Source organism: Agelaius phoeniceus, chromosome 5 (assembly GCF_051311805.1).
Source record: "Agelaius phoeniceus isolate bAgePho1 chromosome 5, bAgePho1.hap1, whole genome shotgun sequence".
NCBI lineage: Eukaryota > Metazoa > Chordata > Aves > Passeriformes > Icteridae > Agelaius > Agelaius phoeniceus.
This window is the reverse complement of record NC_135269.1, coordinates 71234078-71257146: the sequence shown is the minus strand read 5'-3', so window position 1 is coordinate 71257146 and position 23069 is coordinate 71234078. Positions and strand designations below refer to the sequence as shown.

The window sequence follows — 23069 nt, the reverse complement described above, 5'->3', positions numbered from 1 at the left end:
AAGTCAAAGTTTTCTAGCTAGAAATATTGATTTATTATCCAGCTATCTTTACAAATGACAAAATAACTAATTAGATACAATTTTTCATCAGAACTTAAAGCTGCCATGGGTGTAAGATGGAAGGTTTTATGTAGAATTCATAGTCTCAAATTCTGATTTAAATGTAGTATAATGTGTATTGAGAGTTAGTCAAACACACTGAGGCACTGGGAAAGGCTTAATCAGATTCTACAGTTCTGACCCCCTGTAGATTTTTATTTTTTTTCTGATGAAGGATTTGAAAAGGGCGTTTTGGAAAGATGTTTTATATGGTAGTAGTCTTCTCCCATAAAACATCAGCCACAATAATTATTTTTATGCAGATCCTGAGGCACAGAAAGATTAAATGACTTTCTCAAGGTCAGACAGTGAGTCAGAGGCAGATCCAGGGAATGAAGGTGAGTTTTGATTCAGGTTTTGATTCTCAAGTAGCTCTCACTCAGATCTCCAGGGCTGGATGCACTCAGTCATTCTGGGTCTGATGCCCCAGCATTTCCTATCCCAGTCAGGAGGATTTCAACCCTGGAAGTGGATAATCCCAACCATTTTTTGATTTGTCTTTGGAATCAGCATGACCTTCATGAAGCTGTTGATGAGCACGTTGTCCTCGGTGGGTGAACTCCCCTGGGATCACTGTGGTGATGAATGGCTTCTCCAGTGGCCTCTCAGTACTTAAAAGGAATTATAAAAAAGGGGAGAGTGATTTTTTCCATGGGCAGTTGGTGATAGGACAGAGAGGAATGGTTTCATAGAGGCAAGAGGGCAACTTCGGATCAGGTGTTAGGAAGAAATTCTTTATTCACAGGGTGGTGAGGCCTGGAGCTGGTTTCTCAGACAAGTTGTGGATATCCCATCCCTGGAAGTGTTCAAGGCCAGGTTTGATGGGGCTTGGAGAAAAGTAGGGTAGTGGAAGGTGTCCCTGTCTGTGGCAGGGGCTGGAACTGGATGATCTTTAAGGTTCCTTCCAACCCAAACCATTCTGTCATTCTTATTTGGCTGTGCTGCCACTCAATATCCGAGGTGAATATTGTGGGAAGGGATCAGGCAGAGACTTTTCTGCATGGCTTTCTACTGATAAAAAACCTGTCCTTAATTTCCAATCCCCACTGGATGATATTCAGACTATTCCCTGGGACCACCTGGAGACTGGAAACCTCAGATCATTCCTGGATCGCCTGGAGAGTGTCACAGACTGAAGTGCTGTGACATTGCTGCCTGTAAGGACACATGTAGTGGTGAATCTTGAATTGTTGCTGCTGCTGGCCAGTGCTGGGGAGGGATTTGCATTCTGGCCTTTTTGCAAATCTCTGTGCTCAGCCAAGTTCAGCTGCACCAGCTCCCAGGGGACACATGAGCTGGAGAAGTTGCTCGCTCGCTTGGTGAAGTCAGATATGTCAACTGCATTCCTCTCTGGACATTGTTTGTGTCTCCAGATACCTCCTCATGAATTATTAGCTATGGAAAAGACTTATTGCCAAGATACTGAGCTTAGTTTAGTCTCCTGGTCACTGCAGGTTTCTTTGCAGATATATTTTGTTCTGAGTGTCTCGAATGCTGCTCCTCCCGAGGTTTCCCCCCGGCCTCTCGCCTGCAGTCTGGTGGTTCTTGCTGTCAGGAAGTTATCCCTCATGCTCAGACTATTTCTTATCAGTCTGTCACTTTTTCAACTCATTGAGCTGATAGTTCACCCAGTGCTAGAGCTGTCTCTCTGTGTCCTTTTGCCCTGATCTCCCCAAGGGAGCCCCTTCTTGCACTAAAAGAGACTCAATGACTTTACACGTCTTTTTACACGTCTTTTTCTGCCCTTGTGCTCTGGCTGCTTAGAGTCTCAATCTCAGAGTCTCAAATTCAGAGTCTCTAGATCCAGCCTCAAAGATTCTGGATCTGACCTGCAGTGAACTCTGACAGAATGAGCTAAAGAATAGATTTTACCAAACAGAACAAGGGAATCATTTAGGTTGCAAAAAACCCCTCTAAGATCACCAAGTCCAATGATTCCCTCAGCACTGCCAAGGCTACCACTACACAGTGTCCCCAGGTGCCACATCCACATGGCTTTTAAATCCCTCCAGGGATGGGGACTCCACCCCTGTCCTGGCCAGCCTGTTCCCAGGCTTCACAACTCTTTCCATGAATTTTTTTTTCCCTAATATCCAACCTCAACCTTCCCTGGTGCAACTTGAGGCCATTTCCTCAAGTAAGCGATGAAGATATTGGAGTTCATAAATCCCAAGGGTTTAGACATTCTCATAAACATGAGAATTGTACCCATGAAGGTGTGAAATGGTCCTTTCTGTCCTGGATGTACATTATTTCTGGGGCCATGGGGAAAGCCTGAGTTATTCCAGCACTGAAACTGTTTCTCAGATTTGCAGCAGGGATGTGAAGAAACAGGGAAGAGAAGGCAGGAAAAAAAACCCCCAAAAAACACAAGAAAGATGATTTTTGATGCTCATCTGAGGAACCAGGAAAAGGCTGAATCTGAATCTCCTCATAGATTCAGTTCAGGGCTTGGACACCACAGAAATCTTCCAGACACCCCATCCATTCAGGGCTCATAAAGGCAGCTATCCCATCTTGGCTCCAGATGTGCACAGATGTTGAGCAGAGCCTTGCCCTGCCGTGCACCATCATCTGGCATCCCCATCCTCCTCTCTGGAGGACACCTCAGCAGCTGAGCAGCTGGACTGGAGAGGAGAGCAGCAGTGCTCAGTGCTGATGAAGCACTAATGTAATTAATAGCCTCTTACCGTCCTTACATTACCAACAACGTCAGCGTGTCAGGAACTATTTACAATATAACTTACACAAATGTCATTTTGCTACACTGAGCACTTCATATTTTGCAATTCTCTGCCACAGTAATAAAATCAGTCAGCCAGTCGGAAGGGAAACACACCCAGGAGATATCATTATTAATGGCACTGGGCCAGGCTTTCCACGAGCTGTGCAGGAGGCAGAGGAGCAGAGAGGAGCTCATTCCTGCACTGAGATGCCCTCAGGTCTCTGCAAGGATCACTTTGAATCCAGCTGAAGGAGGGCTCAGTTGTCCACTCAGCAAACTTTGGAAGGGTTTGTCAATTATCTCTCCTCGTGGTTAACATCATCCCAGTGTGTTACCCAGGGCTCTGCACAATTGGGTTTTAAAGGTCTCAAATAATTTCATTTGTCTTGAATTGATTGTTTCCTGCACTAAAAGATCTTCCTGCTTAACATCCTGAACCATCCAAAGGCCCCTTGGCCTCGTGGGCTGGGGATTCTGCACTGGTGCTGAGTGAAGGTGGCTTTGATGCCCTGGTGCTTTGTTTTAAAGTCATAAATTAGTAGATGGATAGGACCTTGGCATCCCTAATTGGTCATTTGCAGGGAGTGCTGGTCTCTGACACTGTAGTCCTGGCTCATTGTGGCCTTGCAGCTCTTAGAAAAAAGGGAGGAAGTGACTTTATCCCCAGGCAGAGGGTGAGTGGAACAGTTTTAAACTAAGAGGAGAGGTTGGCATCAGTTGTTAGGAAGAAATTCTTCCCTGTGAGGGTGGGCAGGCCCTGGCACAGGTTGCCCAGAACAGCTGGGGCTGCCCCTGGATCCCTGGAAGTGTCCAAGCCTGGCTTGGATGGGGCTTGGAGAAACCTGGGATAGTGGAAAGTGTCCCTGTCCATGGAAATGGGGTTGGAACTGGGTGATCTTTAAGGTCCCTTCCAACCCAAACCATTCTGGGATTCTATGATTCATGGGGGTGTGAAGACACTTTATTACTGAAGGTGCCCAAATCTCATTGTTTTAAGGCAGAATATGCTGAAATATCCTAAAAATCTTCCATCAGGATGCAGCTCCCAGTGATAGCAGTGCAAAAATTCCTGCTGATTTCCCTTGGAGCTGCACAGATCCCAAAAGGACTTTTCATATCCTGTTGTCTTCTCTGATGAGAAGAAAGACTTTTCAAAGTGCCACCTTTACATGGATTGTCTGTTGGCATTGATCTTCCAGAAAGGCCCAGCTTTGCAAAGCTGGGATCAAATGATTTCCTGCTGTTGTCCCTCTATTTTCCTCTGCAAAATCCTAAACTTCTCTATGCAAGTCTGCCATATCAGGATCCAGGAACATTTGTGATTTTTGTAATGGGTATGAGACCCATTATTATGGATCTCTATGCAAGTAAATTATGTGACAGCATTTGAAGGTATTTTGCTGTGGTTTCAGATCTAACAGCAGCCATGGCAAATTCACATTTGTCTGTTAAAAAAAGAAAAAAAACACATAGGAAAAATGAAAAAAATCCCAGCACTTGATGGATTAAATAGTGCATTGACTGCCTAGAGCATTGGAGGTCTGGGTGGGATAAAAATGCACATATTGAAATCAGTGGAATTACATGAAATGTAGAATTTGCCCCTTCAGTCCTCACTTTTCACTGTCACATTCTGATTCCAAGGCAAAGCAGGGATAAATCATGTACAGAATGGGGAAATGTGGAGCCTGTGTCAGCTAACACAGGTGCCCGAGCTCCTGCAAGCTCTTGAGCTCTTGCAGAAGAACTGATGAGCAGAAGTGGCTGCAGGGAGAAACCTCCAAGGGCTCAAATCAAGCAGAAGTGTCAGTCAAGTAGCCTGACAATGCCTGGAAATCAGCTCTGAATTCTCCAGGAAGAGCATGAGGGGAAAATGATGCCATTTGTTTGCAATTCTATTACAATGCATCAACAGATTCCTTGCAAAATGCTCCTAATGAAAATGGGCATGATGGGTGTGCACAACCAGAGGCTGTGAGGAGAGAGGGGATCTGGGCCTGGATTTGCTGCTGAAATTTGGAAGTGGTTTGGTCAAGCTCAGGTGGATCTGACATATCCATAAAGTCAGGTCCTGGGAAAGCATGAGGGTGAAAAATGTCAGGTTTTGGTGCTGAAAAGGAGGTTTTGGTAAAAAAGGAGTTGTTATGGAGTGGTTAAGTGGTAAAAACAGCAAAATGTGGACAAAAGATATAAAGTCTGAATGGATTAAAAATCACCTGGAACTGAGAGAGGTCTCCTACCAGACATAATTCCTCTGTTTTCCTTTCCTGCTGAGAAATCCAGCTTTTAGCACTGTTTGATTTTTGTTGTTGTTGGATTTTGGTGAGTTCTTTTTGGGGCTGGAGGAATTTCCATGGGAATTGGATAGAGATCAACTGTTCATTGTCTTTTTTGCTGTAAGAATGAGGGACTTTTGCAGGGAATGAGTCACCTCTGGAATGATCTGGGCCTGGATTTGCTGCTGAAATTTGGAAGTGGTTTGGTCAAGCTCAGATGGATCTGGCATATCCATAAAGTCAGGTCCTGGGAGAGCATGAGGGTGAAAAATGTCAGTTTTTGGTGCTGAAAAAGAGGTTTTGGTAAAGAAGGAGTTTTTATGGGGTGGTTAAGTGTTTGGTAAAAACAGCAAATGTGGTTTTGGTGAAGAACAAGTTGTTATGGAGTGGTTAAGTGGTAAAAACAGCAGAAGTGGACAAAAGATATAAAGTCTGAATGGATTAAAAATCACCTGGAACTGAGAGAGGTCTCCTACCAGACATAATTCCTCTGTCTTCCTTTCCTGCTGAGAAATCCAGCTTTTAGCACTGTTTGATTTTTGTTGTTGTTGGGTTTTGATGGGTTCTTTTTTGGGGCTGGAGGGATTTCCATGGGAATTGGATAGAAATCAACTGTTCATTGTCTTTTTTGCTGTAAGAATGAGGGACTTTTGCAGGGAATGAGTCACCTCTGGAATGATCTGGGCCTGGATTTGCTGCTGAAATTTGGAAGTGGTTTGGTCAAGCTCAGATGGATCTGACATATCCATAAAGTCAGGTCCTGGGAGAGCATGAGGGTGAAAAATGTCAGTTTTTGGTGCTGAAAAGGAGGTTTTGGTAAAGAAGGAGTTTTTATGGGGTGGTTTAAGTGTTTGGTAAAAACAGCAAATGTGGTTTTGGTGAAGAACAAGTTGTTATGGAGTGGTTAAGTGGTAAAAACAGCAGAAGTGGACAAAAGATATAAAGTCTGAATGGATTAAAAATCACCTGGAACTGAGGCAGGTCTCCTACCAGACATAATTCCTCTGTTTCCCTTTCCTGCTGAGAAATCCAGCTTTTAGCACTGTTTGATTTTGTTGTTGTTGGGTTTTGGTGAGTTCTTTTTGGGGCTGGAGGGATTTCCATGGGAATTGGATAGAAATCAACTGTTCATTGTCTTTTTTGCTGTAAGAATGAGGGATTTTTGCAGGGAATGAGTCACCTCTGGAATGATCTGGGCCTGGATTTGCTGCTGAAATTGGAAGTGGTTTGGTCAAGCTGAGATGGATCTGACATATCCATAAAGTCAAGTCCTGGGAGAGCATGAGGGTGAAAAATGTCATTTTTTGGTGCTGAAAAGGAGGTTTTGGTAAAGAAGGAGCTGTTATGGAGTGGTTTAAGTGTTTGGTAGAAACAGCAAATGTGGACAAAAGATATAAAGTCTGAATGGATTAAAAATCACCTGGAACTGAGAGAGGTCTCCTACCAGACATAATTCCTCTGTTTTCCTTTCCTGCTGAGAAATCCAGCTTTTAGCACTGTTTGATTTTTGTTGTTGTTGGGTTTTGGTGAGTTCTTTTTGGGGCTGGAGGGATTTCCATGGGAATTGGATAGAAATCAGCTGTTCATTGTCTTTTTTGCTGTAAGAATGAGGGATTTTTGCAGGGAATGAGTCACCTCTGGAATGATCTGGGCCTGGATTTGCTGCTGAAATTTGGAAGTGATTTGGTCAAGCTGAGATGGATCTGACATATCCATAAAGTCAGGTCCTGGGAGAGCATGAGGGTGAAAAATGTCAGTTTTTGGTGCTGAAAAAGAGGTTTTGGTAAAGAAGGAGTTTTTATGGGGTGGTTTAAGTGTTTGGTAAAAACAGCAAATGTGGTTTTGGTGAAGAACAAGTTGTTATGGAGTGGTTAAGTGGTAAAAACAGCAAAAGTGGACTCAAGCTATAAAGTCTGAATGGGTTAAAAATCACCTGGAAACCTAGACAGGTCTCCTACCAAACATAATTCCTCTGTTTCCCTTTCCTGCTGAGAAATCCAGCTTTTTGCACTGTTTGATTTTTGTTGTTGTTGGGTTTTGGTGAGTTCTTTTTGGGGCTGGAGGGATTTCCATGGGAATTGGATAGAAATCAACTGTTCATTGTCTTTTTTGCTGTAAGAATGAGGGACTTTTGCAGGGAATGAGTCACCTCTGGAATGATCTGGGCCTGGATTTGCTGCTGAAATTTGGAAGTGGTTTGGTCAAGCTGAGATGGATCTGACATATCCATAAAGTCAAGTCCTGGGAGAGCATGAGGGTGAAAAATGTCAGTTTTTGGTGCTGAAAAGGAGGTTTTGGTAAAGAAGGAGTTGTTATGGGGTGGTTAAGTGTTTGGTAAAAACAGCAAAATGTGGACAAAAGATATAAAGTCTGAATGGATTAAAAATCACCTGGAACTGAGGCAGGTCTCCTACCAGACATAATTCCTCTGTTTTCCTTTCCTGCTGAGAAATCCAGCTTTTAGCACTGTTTGATTTTTGTTGTTGTTGGATTTTGGTGGGTTCTTTTTGGGGCTGGAGGAATTTCCATGGGAATTGGATAGAGATCAACTGTTCATTGTCTTTTTTTGCTGTAAGAATGAGGGACTTTTGCAGGGAATGAGTCACCTCTGGAATGAAAAATTGCAAGTTTTAATTATTTTCACATTATAATTTTTTTCCAGTCATACCAAGGACAAGCAGAACTTAAATCCTTCTCCCAGTCAGAAAAAAAGCAATTAGGCTGCCATAGGAAAATAGTTGATATGGGATGACCTGTTGGGGATCTGAATAAAACTTCTGAGCCAGGTGACCTCAAGGATTACCTGGGATTTGTGCTCTTTTGGGGAATTGTTCTGTGGACAAGGAACAAGCTGAGGTTCTGAGGGTTACTGGTGATCTTCTGGTCTCTGCTTCTTCTGGAGTCTCACCTTTTCAGAGAGGTGAGAGGTGGGAATTGCTCAAAACTTTCTGCAGTATAATCTTAGTCCTTGTTGGAGGTTACCAGCGTTTCCCTACGAGTGGAAAGGTTGAGTGAGGCTGGAAGCAGGAGTGTGATAGCACAGAATTCCCACTGTGCAGTCCATTTGCCCCACAAATTGTGTGTCAAAAATACCAGATTACAGCATGGAACAAAATGCCAGGTCTGGAATGCTGGAATTTTGTAACATCACACATCTACTCATGTTGGCTTCAGATCCAGAAGGATCCATTCCTTTCTCCCTTAAAGGACTATTGGGGAGCAGAACAACAAATTCCTTGAAGGATTGGCCCAGAGCATCTGTATTTTTTTTTCCTCCACCGTGCAAATATGGGTATTGTGGCATTAAATATAGCCTGGGATGGTGGGAATACTCTGCTGCTTTGGCACTGAGAAGCTCCATTGAAGAAGGGCAGGAAATTGTGTTCCCTGACCCTTTTTCCCTCCCTAGGATGATGCCTAAAAGATCAGGACTAATTTGTGTCAGGGCAGAATTTCTACTAATTATATATTTTATTTATGTAGATTTTTTTCTCCTTCCTCTTCATTAGTTTTTTTTTTTCTTTTTCTCCCACTTCTGCTTCTTCCATTTTCTCTTTTCCCTAATGCTTCCCTAAAGCAAAATAAATGAACTTATGGTAAAACACAGTTTTTATTGTCTGCACTGAAATTTCACTGACATTTTACACCTGCTATTTTTTTGTCTGGACTGAGACAGAGGTTAAATAAGAGGTAGAGTTGTCTTTCATCTTCACACTGGTCCTTGAAGTGCTGCCTGGGCAAGGTCACTTTTAGGACCAGTCTATCCCCCTGTGCATCCAAAAAGTGAGCAGGGCCCTGAGGAAGAGTGTGAAGATGAAGCAGCTCCATTTTCCCAGCTTCCAGTAGGGTGGGTGTTGTAAGGAAGAGTTCTGAAGGAATTTTTTTAAAAAAAAGTCTTTGGGATTTGCCTCAATTTTTCATGAGGGGCAGCTGAGGTGTCTGAGCATCCTTTGGAGCATGGAGGTGGCTGATGTCTCCTGGGAGGGTGGAGCTGCTCTCTTCCTTTCTTTTCTCCATGCTTTAGGATGGATGATGCTTTTATGAGCCCCAGGAACATAAAAGAGACCTTCTGGCCCAAAGTGGAGGAAAGAAGGGGGAAAAGAGTGACTTTAGGGCTGTTTGGAGGGAAACTGGGCAGGCAGGAGGGTGCTTTTAATTAATTGTTTCCATCATTCATGTTTCTGAGAGCACCTGCACAACAGAGGAACTGAACTGGACTCACTGCTGGATCTTTTCAAGATTGAAAAGCCCTTGACTATTTCATGGCTTTATATGAAGGGTAAACACAACACTGAGCTATTTGACAGCAGGACCTGGCTGTTGTTATCACCTCTTGTCCTTCTTCTACTTTAAATTTACATTTTTATTTAAAGCTATTTTCTCTCCTCCCAGTAGATGGAAAACCTGGAGTTATCTCCAAGGTTATCACTGGCTGTCCCTTCCCAAGGACTGTAGCACAGGTAATTTGGGGAAAGTCAAGCAGCAGGGAGAATGTGAAGGGAGCTCAGAGCAGACAACAAACAGATTTAAGTGGGAGGAGAGTCCAATAACCATGAGATGGAGATTTGCCTTTGGAACAAATAAAGAAGGCTCCCTCTTTAGTCAGATCTTTTTCACCCTTTTAGAAATAGCAAAACCATATCAGCCCTGGGAGAAAGGGACAGCCCAGGCTGTGGTTGATGCTCCAGATGTGAGGAGGACACAAAGAGAAGGAAGAGCTGCAGATAACTTCTCTCCTATCAGCACTTGAGGGAAATTCATTGCTTGGATCTAGACCTGGGGGGGTGAAGCCTGGCCTATCACAGACCTGCTGTAAGGCAGCAGCTCCCCCCCTGTCTAGGTGGCATGGCAGGTGAATAATCTCTTTCAAACACTTGCTTTTATTCATGGGGATTGAAGCTTCCTTTTTGAAGCATCAAATCCCACAGTGGAATTCTGGGTGGTGTACACAGGAGAAATCATCTTTTCTGTCGCTGCTTGAATTCCTCAGAACGGGGTGTGGGGAGAAAAAAGAGGCTCCCAGGAGCAGCTCAACTTTTGTGGAGGTTTGATAAAACCATCCCTGCTTCTTGTTGGTTTTCATTTTCTTTTAACACTCTGTAATAAAGGGAAAGGATTTCCAGGGGCTGTTTCTGGCTAAGGTTCTGCTGGGGATGGCTTTGTGCTCTTGGTGCTTTTTCCCCTCGCCTCTCCTCTGGTGTGGCTCTTGCCTTCAAGCCTCCTTCTTTTTTAATTTTTTTTCCCCCTAAGAAGAGATTTTTTTTTTTTTCTTCTGCAGAGATAAACATGATGACTATTTCATGAGCATGGAAAAGCTCAGAAGCACTTGCAAAGTCCCAGCTCTTGTTTGATTTGTCCTTTGGACAAACAAGGGACAGTTCATAACTATCCATGGAGGAGAGATTTGTTTGATTCCATCAGCAGCATTGCAGGGAGTTATGGTGGATTTGGGCTTTATTTGTCTTTTTGTTTTGTTTTGTTTTGTTTTGTTTAAGTGGAAATATATAAGGGAGAATTATTTATTTCATTCTCCCACAACTGTTACATTAAACTTCTCTTCCACAGGTTTAACTCTTTTCTGATTCACTTGAAGACCTCTCATCTTTATGGGAAATTATTTTATAAAGTAAAAATTACATGTCAGACTGTTTTTAGGCACTTTCAGGCTGGTTAGTTCAGAGACAGCACTGCAAAAAGGAGGCAAATTGGGTTTTATTGGGGGACAACTTCCTTTCTCTCCCAAGCTGGCTGTTTTGTTTCATAATGGAATTTCTGACCTGCAGTCGAGTGTGTGGCTTGACAGGCCTGGGCAAATGTGATATCCCAACAGGATCCACGGCAGCTTTTCTGTATTATTTACTCTTATTTACTTATTTATTCTATTCCTGAAGTGGAAGTGGCTCTTACTCAATATAGAAACCCACACTGTGCTGTGTGATAATGGAGGATTTATTCCTGTAGGGTGTAGAAAGGAGCCCCAGTGCACAACAACATCCCAGTCACTCGTGTGCTGCATGCGATATTTCCAGAAATACTTCTCCATCTCACCTCTTTTCAGTTCTTTTTCCTTTGTGTGAGGCTGGAATAACCCTGGGAAGAGGGTTTACCATGGATCTCACTCACACTTTGCTCTTGGGAGGTGACACAAGAAGATTTTGTGGGTTTTTCTTTTTGTTTCACTTGGGTAACACAGCTGAGATCCACAGCCAGGAGGTGGGAAGGGCAGAGAAGGGTGACAGAGAATAGGAGGTCACTGGTCCATAATTTGCCAGTGGAGGTTCAAGGCTGAGAGAGCAGGAAAATGGGCATGTGTTTGTTATGAATGTGGATTTCAGAGGGGAAAACATCCCTCTGCCCATTTCCACCACAAGGTTTCCTTCAAGGGGAAAGCAGGAGAAATCCTAAAGCTGATCTTCCCTATCCTTAGGTGCCTTTCTGCCCAGTCTGGGTTCAGCTAAAAACAGTGTCTGGTTGGTTAGCCTGGGTTTGGGTCTTTTTTTTTTTATTTCCCAGTGCTGACAACACAGGTGTCCATGAAGACTTGAAAAATCCATCAATTCTGGAATAAGTGCTGAAAAGTGGATGTAGGCAGGGTTCAGATTTCAGCCCCTGGGCACAAACCTGTTAAAAGCTTGAAAATTAAATACTTCAGGGGGATAAGGAACTTAGAGCTTGTAGGTAAATGCAGCTTTTAAATAATAATTTATGTCAGTGGTTTTAGTTCTGTATATTTTATCCTTTTGGTTGTTTCCTCTCTCTCTGTACATCAGTGTCTTACTGGGGATGGAATGAAACCTGAGCTCAAAGGCAGACAGAAAACTGGAGGTAGAATATTACTCACCCCTGTTTTACAACTGACTGAATTTGGGGATTCATCTGTATGACTGTAGGACACAAAATATTTCCTCTGAGTGCCTGATTCTCCATTTCTCCCCAGCTGACAAAAATCAAGCAAAACCTGTATTTTCCGCCTGGGAGGGCAGAAGGTTTCCAATAAAGTCCCTGGTGCAGGGAAATGAGGGATGCAGAATCTCCCAGGGCTGGGTGTAGGATCCAGTTAGCAACACACTGGACAAGCTGTTCTGATTTCAGGGTTTTCTCTGTGCCATTGCCACCAAATTTCTCAGAATCCTTGGCCAAATGCCTCGACCTGGTGTTCAGGTTCATCTTTTTAGAAAGTGAGGCAGTTCTGATAACATGCATGTGACAAAGGGGGAACCTTGAGCCCTCCAGGATGCAGCAGCAAATCCAGACTGAAGGCATGGCTTTCTAACATTGTCTAACATCATTCTGGGTTTTTTTGCTTGGTTTTGCTTGTGGTTTTTGGGGTTTTTTTTCCTCATGAATGTGCTGGTCTGACCTTGCAGATATAACCTCACCCTTGTAGCCATGCATGTACCCTGAGAAATGCTGGAGTGATTATGCATGAACATTAATTAATCCCCAGCATGTTGGGTGTCAGGGTATTGGGGGACATCTATTCTCTTCCACTGCTTGCCTCATGGATGAAAGTGTAGAAAAAGCCCACAACACTTAGAATTTTGTGTGGTTTTTTTGCCTGTTCCCAGGAACTCCTATTTAGATGGAGGTTTTCTCAGCCAGGGACCACTTCCAGCAGCGTGCAGTGCCTGGCACAATGGGCCCCTGCTCTTGGTGGTGACCTCCAAATGTTGCCACAATAATAATAATAATAATAATAATAATAGTCTGTGGCTTTTGGCACATCACCTATTAATCACAGCAGCTGTCAGGCAAAGCATTAGATGGGAATAGCTCCCTGCAAGAAAAAACAAATACAACAACACCCTGTGGCTTGTGGAGCTCGAATCCACACTCTGGAGGGTGCCAGGGAAGGAAGGAAGGGCTAAGCTGTGACATTTCACTCTGATTTGTTAACCTTGGCTGCTGTTCAGCTGCTCACTGCTCAGCCCAGGGGCTCCCCAGGGACATCCAGCATTTGAAATATTTACAGTGAGCACAAGCTGCAGGGAAGGTGCACAGAGGCACCAGGGACACAGCTTGCCATGGGGAAGAGGCATTCCTGGCATGGTTTATGTGCTGATCCCGTATTTAAGGCAGGTGGTGAATTTTTTCTCCACTGAATTTTGTTTTGTGCAAAGAATTTTTTTTTTTTTGCTTCAGGTCCACAGGGTGATCCCTGCTGGAAAGAGCAGGGAGCTTTATCAGGCACTTCCCTCAATCCCATGAAATGTGGGGGTCTGATGCCACAGACCACTTGTTTCTCTGCTCAGAAAAGGAGGTGAATGTGTTCAAAATTCACCCTCCAGAGGCATTCCCTGAAAATTGCTCCCCATGTTTATGCTTGAAAAATTTCCTGGTGCTACACTGGTCCATCTGCAGAAAGCAAACTGGTCCATTAGAACATCTGCAGAGAGCAAACCCAAACAAATGAGATTATTGTCAATTTGTGCTTATTTGAATTACTGGATAAGTCCTAGTCATGGATCAGGGCTAAACATGTACAAATAATTGATTTTAGGTTCAGTGGCTCAAAGCAAAAACACATGGAAAATCTTCTGGTTGACCTAAACTACTCTTTTTTCTCGGTTTTCTGTTAAAATGAAGGCATTTAAAAAAGCAGCAAGAGAATGCAATGCTTTAACACAGAGCATTGCTAAATATTTTAAGCTTTGGGAAATATTTTTCTCTTCACTTTGATAATTTCTAACTTTTGTCATTTAAAAAATCTACTAAAAATTCCTTCAAAATGAAATGTCAACATCTTCGATGCTGCAATTTTACAAAGAAACTTCGCAAACTTTTCCCAGCTATTAACAAATATTTTGCTATGGGTAATGCTTGCCCTGTGTTGATTGATGCCAAGTCAACATCTCTGTCCAGTTGTAACTCAGACCCCAATGTGAGAGATGCTGTTCAAGGAGTGAGCAGGAAGATTTTTAACTGAGGATTCTGACACTTCCTGCTTGAGGAATTTATTTTATTTATTTTATTTTATTTTATTTTATTTTATTTTATTAATTTTTTTTGCAGAGGCCAAGGGCATTATGGAGTTTTGATCAGCTGGGTTAATTTTGCACTGTGAAATATTGGGAGAATTGGGGTGAACTTGAACTGGAGGTTGATTCGAACCCTCTAACCAAGATCTGCTGTTCTGGGGTTGAACCAGAGCTGAATTTCAACCTTTTCTTCTTAGAAATGACACCACTACAAATCCATGGAAGATTTGGCATCTCACAGGCTCCAGGCAGGAAAGAGCAAAGTGTGCTTGGACCAGACCAGTGGGAATAACCCAAACCAAGATCCCCTGTGTGCAGTGCTGAGGACTGAGCTGTTCACCTCCTCCAGGTGCCACCTCCATGAGCTCAGTGTGTCCCTGTGTCCTCCACCCCAGCAGCTCCCTCTCACAGACATCCTTTATGAAAAATCCTTTCCTTTGGATTTCTCCTCCTGAGAAGCTGAGAGGCCTCAGGAACAAAATGGAAACAATGGTTATCTGCTGCTGTGGAATGCAACAGGTGCAGCTGGGATTGGGCTCATGTTGGTTGTTTCTAATTAATGGCCAATCACACTCAGCTGGCTTGGACTCTCTGTCCGAGAATGATAACAAACCTTTGTTATCATTCTTTCTTTTTCTATTCTTAGCCAGCCTTCTGATGAAATCCTTTCTTCTATTCTCTTAGTATAGTTTTAATGTAATATATACCATAAAATAATAAATCAGCCTTCTGAAACATGGAGTCAGATCCTCATCTCTTCCCTCATCCTAAGACCCCTGTGAACACGGTCACAGCTCCCTCTGGACCTTTTCCACCTGGTTTGTTCCCTACAGCCAGCAATGCCAGCTGAAGGCTTTTGGGGCAGCTTTGCAAACCACCAAGGGCTAAATTTGCTGGTTGAGGAGGCTTTGGAGCTGCTTGGGTTGAGGTTTTCCAGGAGGAGAAGTTGTGAGAATGAGGATGGTGGCAGAAGTGAGTGTGCCCGGAGCATCCCTGGCACCCCATCCCTGCCACGGGGGAGGCATCAGGGCAGGAGGCCCCATGGAACAAACATGGAACAAATCATGGAACAAAGAATTTCCCTGTTCCCTGCCTCTGGGAATACCTGGCCCCACCCATCCCAGTGCAGGTACTCTGGGAAGGGAGTGCAGACCCCAGCAGAGTTTATTGGTAAATGCTACCACTGATTAAAACAGGCTTGAGCTGCTGTAGGAACAAGAGGTTGCCATGGAAACAGTCTCTTGATGTGTCCAGGTTTTGAAACCACTTTTCCCTCCTCTCCCACCCTCAAGGCTTCTTTTCTGCTGTTGTTTTGTTGGAGATTTGCTCTCCTGGGGTGAGGTGGTGCAGGTGGGCTCTGGGGACCAGGAAGGTGCCAAGAGGAGCTGCTCATCCCAGGGAGGGCTGGGAGGGTGGGAGACCCTCTCTGCTTGTAGGGACCCTGCAAAATGAGGTGTGGATGGACCCTGGAGGGTCACAGTGTTGTGGGGGCATGTTGGAACTCAGCACATCCCTCCAGGTGTCCAGGGTTGCTGAGGACCCTGCCGGGGGGCTTGGAGCTGGCATGCATCCCAGAGCACCTGGGGATTTGATTTTGACCCGTGGAACAAATTACCAGCTTTGTATGAGGGCCTGAAAGTCACAGAAGTTTAAATAGTATAATAATAAAATTATCACAGGGTGAAAATGTAGATTTTAGGATTTTTGGCATGGGGGTTACGGGGACAAGATGGAGGAACTTGGGCGTGTCCAGCTTTTCTTCTTCTTGGTCTCCATTTTCTGCTGTGATGTTGGCACTTGGGGATTGGTCTAGAGTAGAAGTGCACTGTCTAACATAGGTGATAGGTATTGGAAAGTAATTGTAAATATGTTATTTGTAGTTTGTAGTATAAAAAGACAGCACCGCCTCGGGGGCGGTCAGAGTGCCTGTGGCTGCCCTGCTGAGCAGATCTTGGCTGGGCAGAAAGAAAATTTTATAGATAAGAATTAATAAACAACCTCAAGACCGAAAAGTGAAGATCTCTGACTCGTTCTTCAGACATGTGGGCCGAAACAGAGACATCCTGCACATCTCAGGACAGCAATTAACAGCCAACAACCCAAGAGGGGCAGAGGAGAATATGCCAGGGAAACCCTCCTGCCATCAGAGCTGGGATGCTCTGAGGCTCTGCAGTGCAGGGCTCTACCCCACTGGAGCGCTCATCTCAGTGGTGACTCTGCTCCATCCCCTCTTGGGAATGGTGGCAGTGATGGGAAGCCACCTTTGGAGCAATGGCAAATCAAGCCAGTGCCGTGAGGAGTGGTTCTGAGAGGCAAAAGAGGAGCCCCCTCCTCCTTCCCCAGCCCTGCCCGGGCTCCCCACCTTGGGAGAGGAGCTTTCATTCCTCTCAGGTGGGTGAGAAGCAGCCCCTCCCCTGTGCTGGTGTCATTATGCAGCTGTGCTGAAGGGCCATTGAGGGCCCCTGCAAAGCTCTGAGGAGAATTTTCCTCGTGGATCATTCAGCCCTCTTTTCAGATGTGGAATTTTTTATTTTTGCCAATATCCTTCTTTGTTTTTTGCGGTTTTTTTTGGAAACACAGAAGCATCTGCATAAGCATAGGCTCCTCCCTGTGTGTTGCTGCTTTTGTCTCTTCCCTGGGAACTCCCCTGGCTCTTTCCAAGTCCATCCTAAGCTCCTCAAATCCTGCATGAAACTCCTCTCTGCAGGAGCTATTGAGGATATGATACTATAATGTTTTATATTATTTTACTATATTGTATGAAGGAGTTATTTCAGTGTTTTACTGCATCCAGAGCGGGCCTGGGAAATCCTAAACCTGGGGTGGCTTTTCTGTCAGGTTCTAAAAGTTCCAAAGATTTTCCTCTACAACTCCCTGGAGGGTGGAGCCAGGTGAAGGTTGGGCTCTGCTTCCAGGGAATAAGGGACAGGACAAGAGGAAACGACCTCAAGTTGAGCCAGAGGAGGTTTAGATTTGATGAATTTCTTCACTGAAGGAGTTGTTGAGCCCTGAGAAGTGCTGGAATTGCCATCTCTGGATGGATTTAAAATCTGTGGATGTGGCACTTGGGGACATGGGTCAGTGGTGGCCTGGGCAGTGCTGGGGGAGCAGTTGGACTCGATGCTCTTGGAGGGCTTTTCCAATCTAAATGATGGCAGGAGTTATGAAATCCGAGGTAACCTTCCATGGACTTGCTAAAATACATGGAAAATCTGTTAATTTTTTTCAGTATTGCATCATTGTCCAGGCTTCCTTAGCAGGAAGGAAGCTAATGCCACAGCAGTCCCTGTTTGTGGTTTATTTTATGTATTTATGGTAAAATCCCCAAGAAACAGAGGCCATAAAGATAAAGAATAGAAAGAATGACCTGCCAGGCCTCCCCTGGGCTTCGTGGAATCACAGAATGGTTTGGAAGGGACTTTAAAGACCATCAAGTTCCAACCCCCTTGCCATGGGCAAGGACAGCTCCACCAGAACCTTCCACAGGCCCTGCTGGGCCATTTCTGCATCCAGATGTGTGCCTCACTTGGGTCTGAGATGCTCTCCAAAGGTGCCTTCTCCCTCTCACTGCCTGATGCAGCAGCAGTGACTGGTTTCCTAAATTACCTTAAATTTATGTGAATCCAGGTCTGAACACTCCCTGTGATTTCAGAAGAGTTAATTTGGAAACTTCTGTGTCATTTATCTGTGTAATTCCCCAAACTTGATCTGCACTGACTTATTTTAAATGACAAAATGAGTCTTTTTGGACAAAGATCTCCTAATGCTTTGCTTGCCCAGCAAGACCTGATGATAAAATGGGGAACACCCAGCAGCCAAAATTGGAGAAGAAACCTCCAAAAAGCCCATGCCTTCTGCTCCAAGCTTGTAGGAACTTCTGTACATCCCCATGTTGTGTGTTATTTCTCAGGTTTTCAAATTTCAAGCCCTCCCTGAAAGCTTGGACAGTTCCTCACTTTCATGGCATCTTAAAAGGGAGCAGGGAGGCCCTGGAGTCCTTCAGCAGGAACGTCTCAATCAAAGGTGCCATGAAAGGGGTTTAATTTCAAAAAGCTCTGAATTACACCTCGATCAGGAAGGACGTGGCAATGGTGGAATTGCTGAGCTCAGGAGGTTAAAGAATGAAGGGGAATTCACAGTTCACATCTATGACACACCAGGATGAGAGAGCCTCCATCCTCAGAGCAGCTATCAAAGCCATTTCCCTGTTCCCCTGCTTTTGGGAGATTTTTAATTACTCTGATGTTGGTTAAGAGTCACTTTATGGCCAAAGAAGTGGATTCTTAAATTCAAGGATGTTTGTTTTTTTTGCTCCCAGCAATAATGGCTGAGCAGCAAACCAACCCCAGTGAGGCAAGGAGGATGCAGTGAGCTCAGAGCTGCTCTGAAGCCAGATCAAATATCAGTTCACATTGCAGCCCCTGCCTCCACCTGCACCAGCATGATGACAGGAGAATTGCTTTGAAACCTTCTTAAAAAAAACCATCCAAGATAGTGCTCTCCTGGGAAAGCCTCTCCTTTCCAAACCTTCTATTCCCTGCAGCTCTAATGCCAGAGGTGGCAGGTGGTGAACCTGTGCTGTGGGGAGGGCCAGGGGAATTGGAGAAGGGGAATTAGGCAGGTGTTCAGCAAGGCAAGCAGCAGCCATTCAGCACTGCAATTCCTGGCTTCACCTCCCAGCCACCTGGAGGGACCTGGGCTCTGGTGTCACAGCAGAAAATTGGGAAAATACTGGAACAAGGAAGGGCTGGGGCCACGCAGGTGAAATGCCCAGCAGGACTTGGCTGGGAGGGCTGTGTTGTAATTGTGGGGTGCCCCGTGGCAAGGAGGAATGATGGATCTGACTCCATGCTCTCAGAAGGCTAATTTATTATTTTATGATGCTATATTATATTAAAGAATGCTATACTAACTATACTAAAGAATACAGAAAGGATGCAGACAGAAGGTTAAAAGATAATAATGAAAACTTGTGACTCTCTTCAGAGTCCTGACACAGCTTGGCCCTGATTGGCCAAAGAGTGAAAACAACTCACACCAGAATCCAATGAAACAATCACCTGTGGGTAAACAATCTCCAAACACATTCCACATGTGAGCAAAACACAGGAGAAGCAAATCAGATAATTATTGTTTTCCTTTTTCTCTGAGGCTTCTCAGCTTCCCAGGAGTAAAATCCTGGGTGAAGGGAATTTTCCAGAGAATGTGACAGTGCCACAGGGGTGGAGGAGAGGTCAGGGGTGTAACCTGGCTGAGTTACAGCCACACAAGCAGATTTCCTTGGAGCAAAACGTCCTTGGGGGAATGGGTTTGGGGTGGTGCATGTAATACGGGCACAGCTTTGTCCCAGTGTGTGCAGCTGCCCTCAGTGTCTTGCTGGCAGTCCATGATCTTCCTGCTGGCACATCAGAGCCTGGCTTAGCTGGGGAATATTGCATAAGCCTCACTGGGGACCTCAAGAGCAGATTAAGTCCTTGAGCATCTTCCTCCTCAGTCTGCTGCTCTGAGGAGATCCAGCTGGGCAGGGCTGAGACCTCCCCCAGACAGGCAAGGCATGGCAGGAAGAAAGATTTCCCTTCCTCAAGAGCCCAATTCTGGATTTTTGGGAGAAATCCTTTCTTGTGGCAGCTTGCAGTGTCCAGCTGCAGAAGGGACCTCTCTCCAGGTACCACAGTGATGATGATGATGGTGATGGTGAGACAGTCAAGTTAAGGCAAAGACAGAGTGTGATGAAGTCCCTCTCCCTCCCCCAGGCAGAGCTCAGACTGGGGAAACGCTTTGGATGCTGTGGCCTGTAATTATGTAATTCCTCCTCGTTATCTTTTCTAATTGTTCTCAGTGCTGTTTCCTAAACTGATTGGAAACAATGGCAGATGGGGGTGAAGTGGGAGGCAGACGTGAGCATGGCAGGCTGCCAGCATAGTACAAGGCTCTCCAGAAAGAGAGAGAGGAAAGGAAAAAGAGAGGGAAAAAAATAAAATATCCACGGTGGAGACTTGGATGCCAGGACCTGAATGGAGGGGACACCTGAACCACTGCCAGGCTGGGAGGTGCTGCCTGGGGATGTCTCATTCAGGCTCATGCATATGCAATTTTCTGTCTTGCATTCAAGAAATCCCAAGCCTTCCCCCATGCCTGGCACACCTCTGCTCCCCCAGAGCTTTGCTCTCCTCCTTTCTCTCCAGCACTCCAATGATGCACTTGGAGCCCTCACTGGGAGGGGCTTTGCCAGGACAATCTGTGGCCTTCTCCCTCTGGCACTGAGTTGTTTGTTTGCTTGTCTATGGGAGAAATAGGTTAAAAATAGGAGAATTAGGCTTGCTGCATTTGGGGGTGAGTGCAGGGCAGAAGGAGGGCTGTGGGGGGAGGTACTGCAGTGGGATTTTCTCATTTTTCGCACAGGTTTCAGGGGAACCACAGGGTGCAGCTCCCTGGGAGCTCCTTTTTGTCATATTAACTCATTTTCTTTGCTGCTCATCCCCCACTGCCCTCTCCTTGTGTGGGTGAGGGTTTTTTTTCAGGGATGTGCATCCCAGAGGTGCTGGATCCAGCAGAGATTTGGGGATCCAGCAGAGCCCCCTGCTCTCCTCTCACTGCCAGTCCTCTTTTGCAGCACAGTGGGAAGGGGGAGCTCACACTGCTGCTGTAATTTTTGTGTGGAGAAGGCCAGAACAAGCCTGGGTGCAATTCTGAGCACCAGTTTCCTGTGGCAGGGGGAGAGGACAGATGTCTGTGGGGTGATGGGGCATCCCACAGTGGCAACATCACCACCCCTGCAGGGTAAATCTGGGTAGATCTTGTCTGCAACTCATCTTTTCCTTTCTCAAGAACACTGCTTCAGTACCTGTTGAAGCCATTTGTGTATCTGACCCATCTTGCATCCCTAGTGCTGCTCATTTCGACTTTTTCTTGTTTTTTTTAATGCTCTTACAGCATATCTGATTGTGAAAAATGCCAATCGCTTGTTTTTAAAATTTTAAAAGTTTATTGGTAATAAAATGGTTATAAATATAGTAATACAATTAGAGTAATAATAATTTGGACAATTTGAATTAGGACAATATGAGACAATAGAGACAGAGAGTTACAGATGTCCAGGTACCTTTTTATGGGCAGCACAAGCCTGAAAAAGGACACCCATTAACAGAGGATTAACCCTTAAAAACAACAACCTGTTGCATATTCATACACCTCATCCATGATGCATAAATTCCATTCAAACACAGGATTCTGTCTGGGCAGTGTCAGCTTCTTCCTCTGAATCCTAACAGCACCTTCGAGGTGGGAAGAAGTTCATTTCTCCTGATAATGGGGCAATAAAAGACCTGGCACTGGGATGCAGGGGCTGGTGTTTGGGAGGAGCAGGTGTGGATGGGAAGGAAATATCACCACCTCCTTCCCAGGTGCCAACCTTCCCTCTGCAAGAGGGAAATCACTCTCCCTCCAGCTCCAGGATTGATTATTTATTGTGTGTGTGTATGTGAGGTGTGTACTTCCATCACTTTCACCACACATCTGCATTACTTTCTTCTCTCTTTTTGCAGAACACAATCCCAGGACTGTCTGTTGGGAAATACAATCAGAGAAACTCATGTTATTTCACACAATTGTTTTTCTTCTATTAGTAGTATTTTTCTTTTTTTCTCCCTTTTTTCTCCCTAACTCATGTTATTTCAGTGTGTTTCACACTATTGTTTTTCTTCTATTATTAGTATTTTTCTTTTTTTCCCCTCTTTCTCTTCCTTTCTTTCCCAGTGTAGAACAAACACAGCGAGACTGCCAGAAAACTGGCAAGCTTCAGCAAACCAGGGGCAGTGATTTTTTTTTTAAAGTATCTTAATGGAGTCTGTATTTTTTTAATTGTTTTCTCAGCCTGCAGAGAAAACAATTAAAAAATTGTTTTTCTCTCTTTTTTTTTTAAAATACCTGCAGAGAAAGCCTGCAGGTATTTAATAAAAGAGGGAGAGAATTCAACAAACCCCCTCCCTTCCTCCTCTTACCAACCCCTTTTAGAAAGTCCATGAACCTACAAGAACTCTTCTGAGTTATCCATATTTCAGAATTGGATCTGCTGAATTGCTCACAGGCATTCATGAAGGAGGTGGAATTATCCTCCAGGTTAAGTTTTGGATCAAAATATTTACACAACAACCAGACTCACCTGCATCAGCACCCTTGCAGCACTCCTGCTGTCCTTCCATCCTTCTGCCTGTTTTTTAAGCTGGAATTTTCTGTCTTCCAGTTAAATCTCCTCCAGGTCCCTGCAGACCTTGTTTCCTTCTGCACACAGGCAGCAGCACCAAAGCTGTTTTCCCCTCCTGGTCTCATGTTGTGCCAGGAAATGTTGGATATCTGGAAAATTCCTTCACCAAAAAGGTTGTCAAGCACCGGAAGAGGCTGCCCAGGATAGTGGTGTCCCCATGCCTGCTGGGAGTTGGGGATATGGGTTAGTGGTGGACTTGATGATCTCAGAGGGTTTTTGGAGCCTAAATGAATTTGTGGTTGGTTCTGCCTGGATTCCTTGTGTGTGGGGGAGTGCTCAGCTCAGAGGTGATCTCTGGATCCACCCTCCTCCTGTCCTGGTCCCAGGTTTCCCCATTTGAGCCATTAAATGGAGCTCCTGGGAGCTGCAGAAAGCTGTTGTGAGATGGTTCCTGTTCCTCCTCTGCTTCAGTGCAGCACAGGGAGGCTGTGGAGGGCATGGGGAGAGTCAGCCCTTGGTTGTGGGAGCAGTCATGTCTTGATTTCTGGTCATCAAAAAATCCAGAGATATTTCCTTAGAGCTGAGCAGGGAAATCCCAGCCTCTCTCTTCCAGCCATGTTCCTCTGCAGGACCTTGCTTTGGTTCTGTTTACCTGAATTCCCCAGCTGCCTGTGGATTTGCAACTCATTTTACCCAGTACAAAATCCTAAGCTGTTTTTTTAGGTTTTTTTTCCCCCCTTCAGGAGCAATGTTTTTGTTTGCTTGCTGTTTTTAATGCCTTTCTCTTT

General features: G+C 44.8%; 1 protein-coding gene across 1 annotated transcript in view; it reads left to right on the top strand.

Moving 5' to 3' along the window:
• PLXNA4 (plexin A4) overlaps window positions 1-23069 on the top strand; it is a 510265-nt gene that overhangs the window by 94088 nt on the left and 393108 nt on the right. The gene's annotated exons all lie outside the window — the stretch shown is intronic.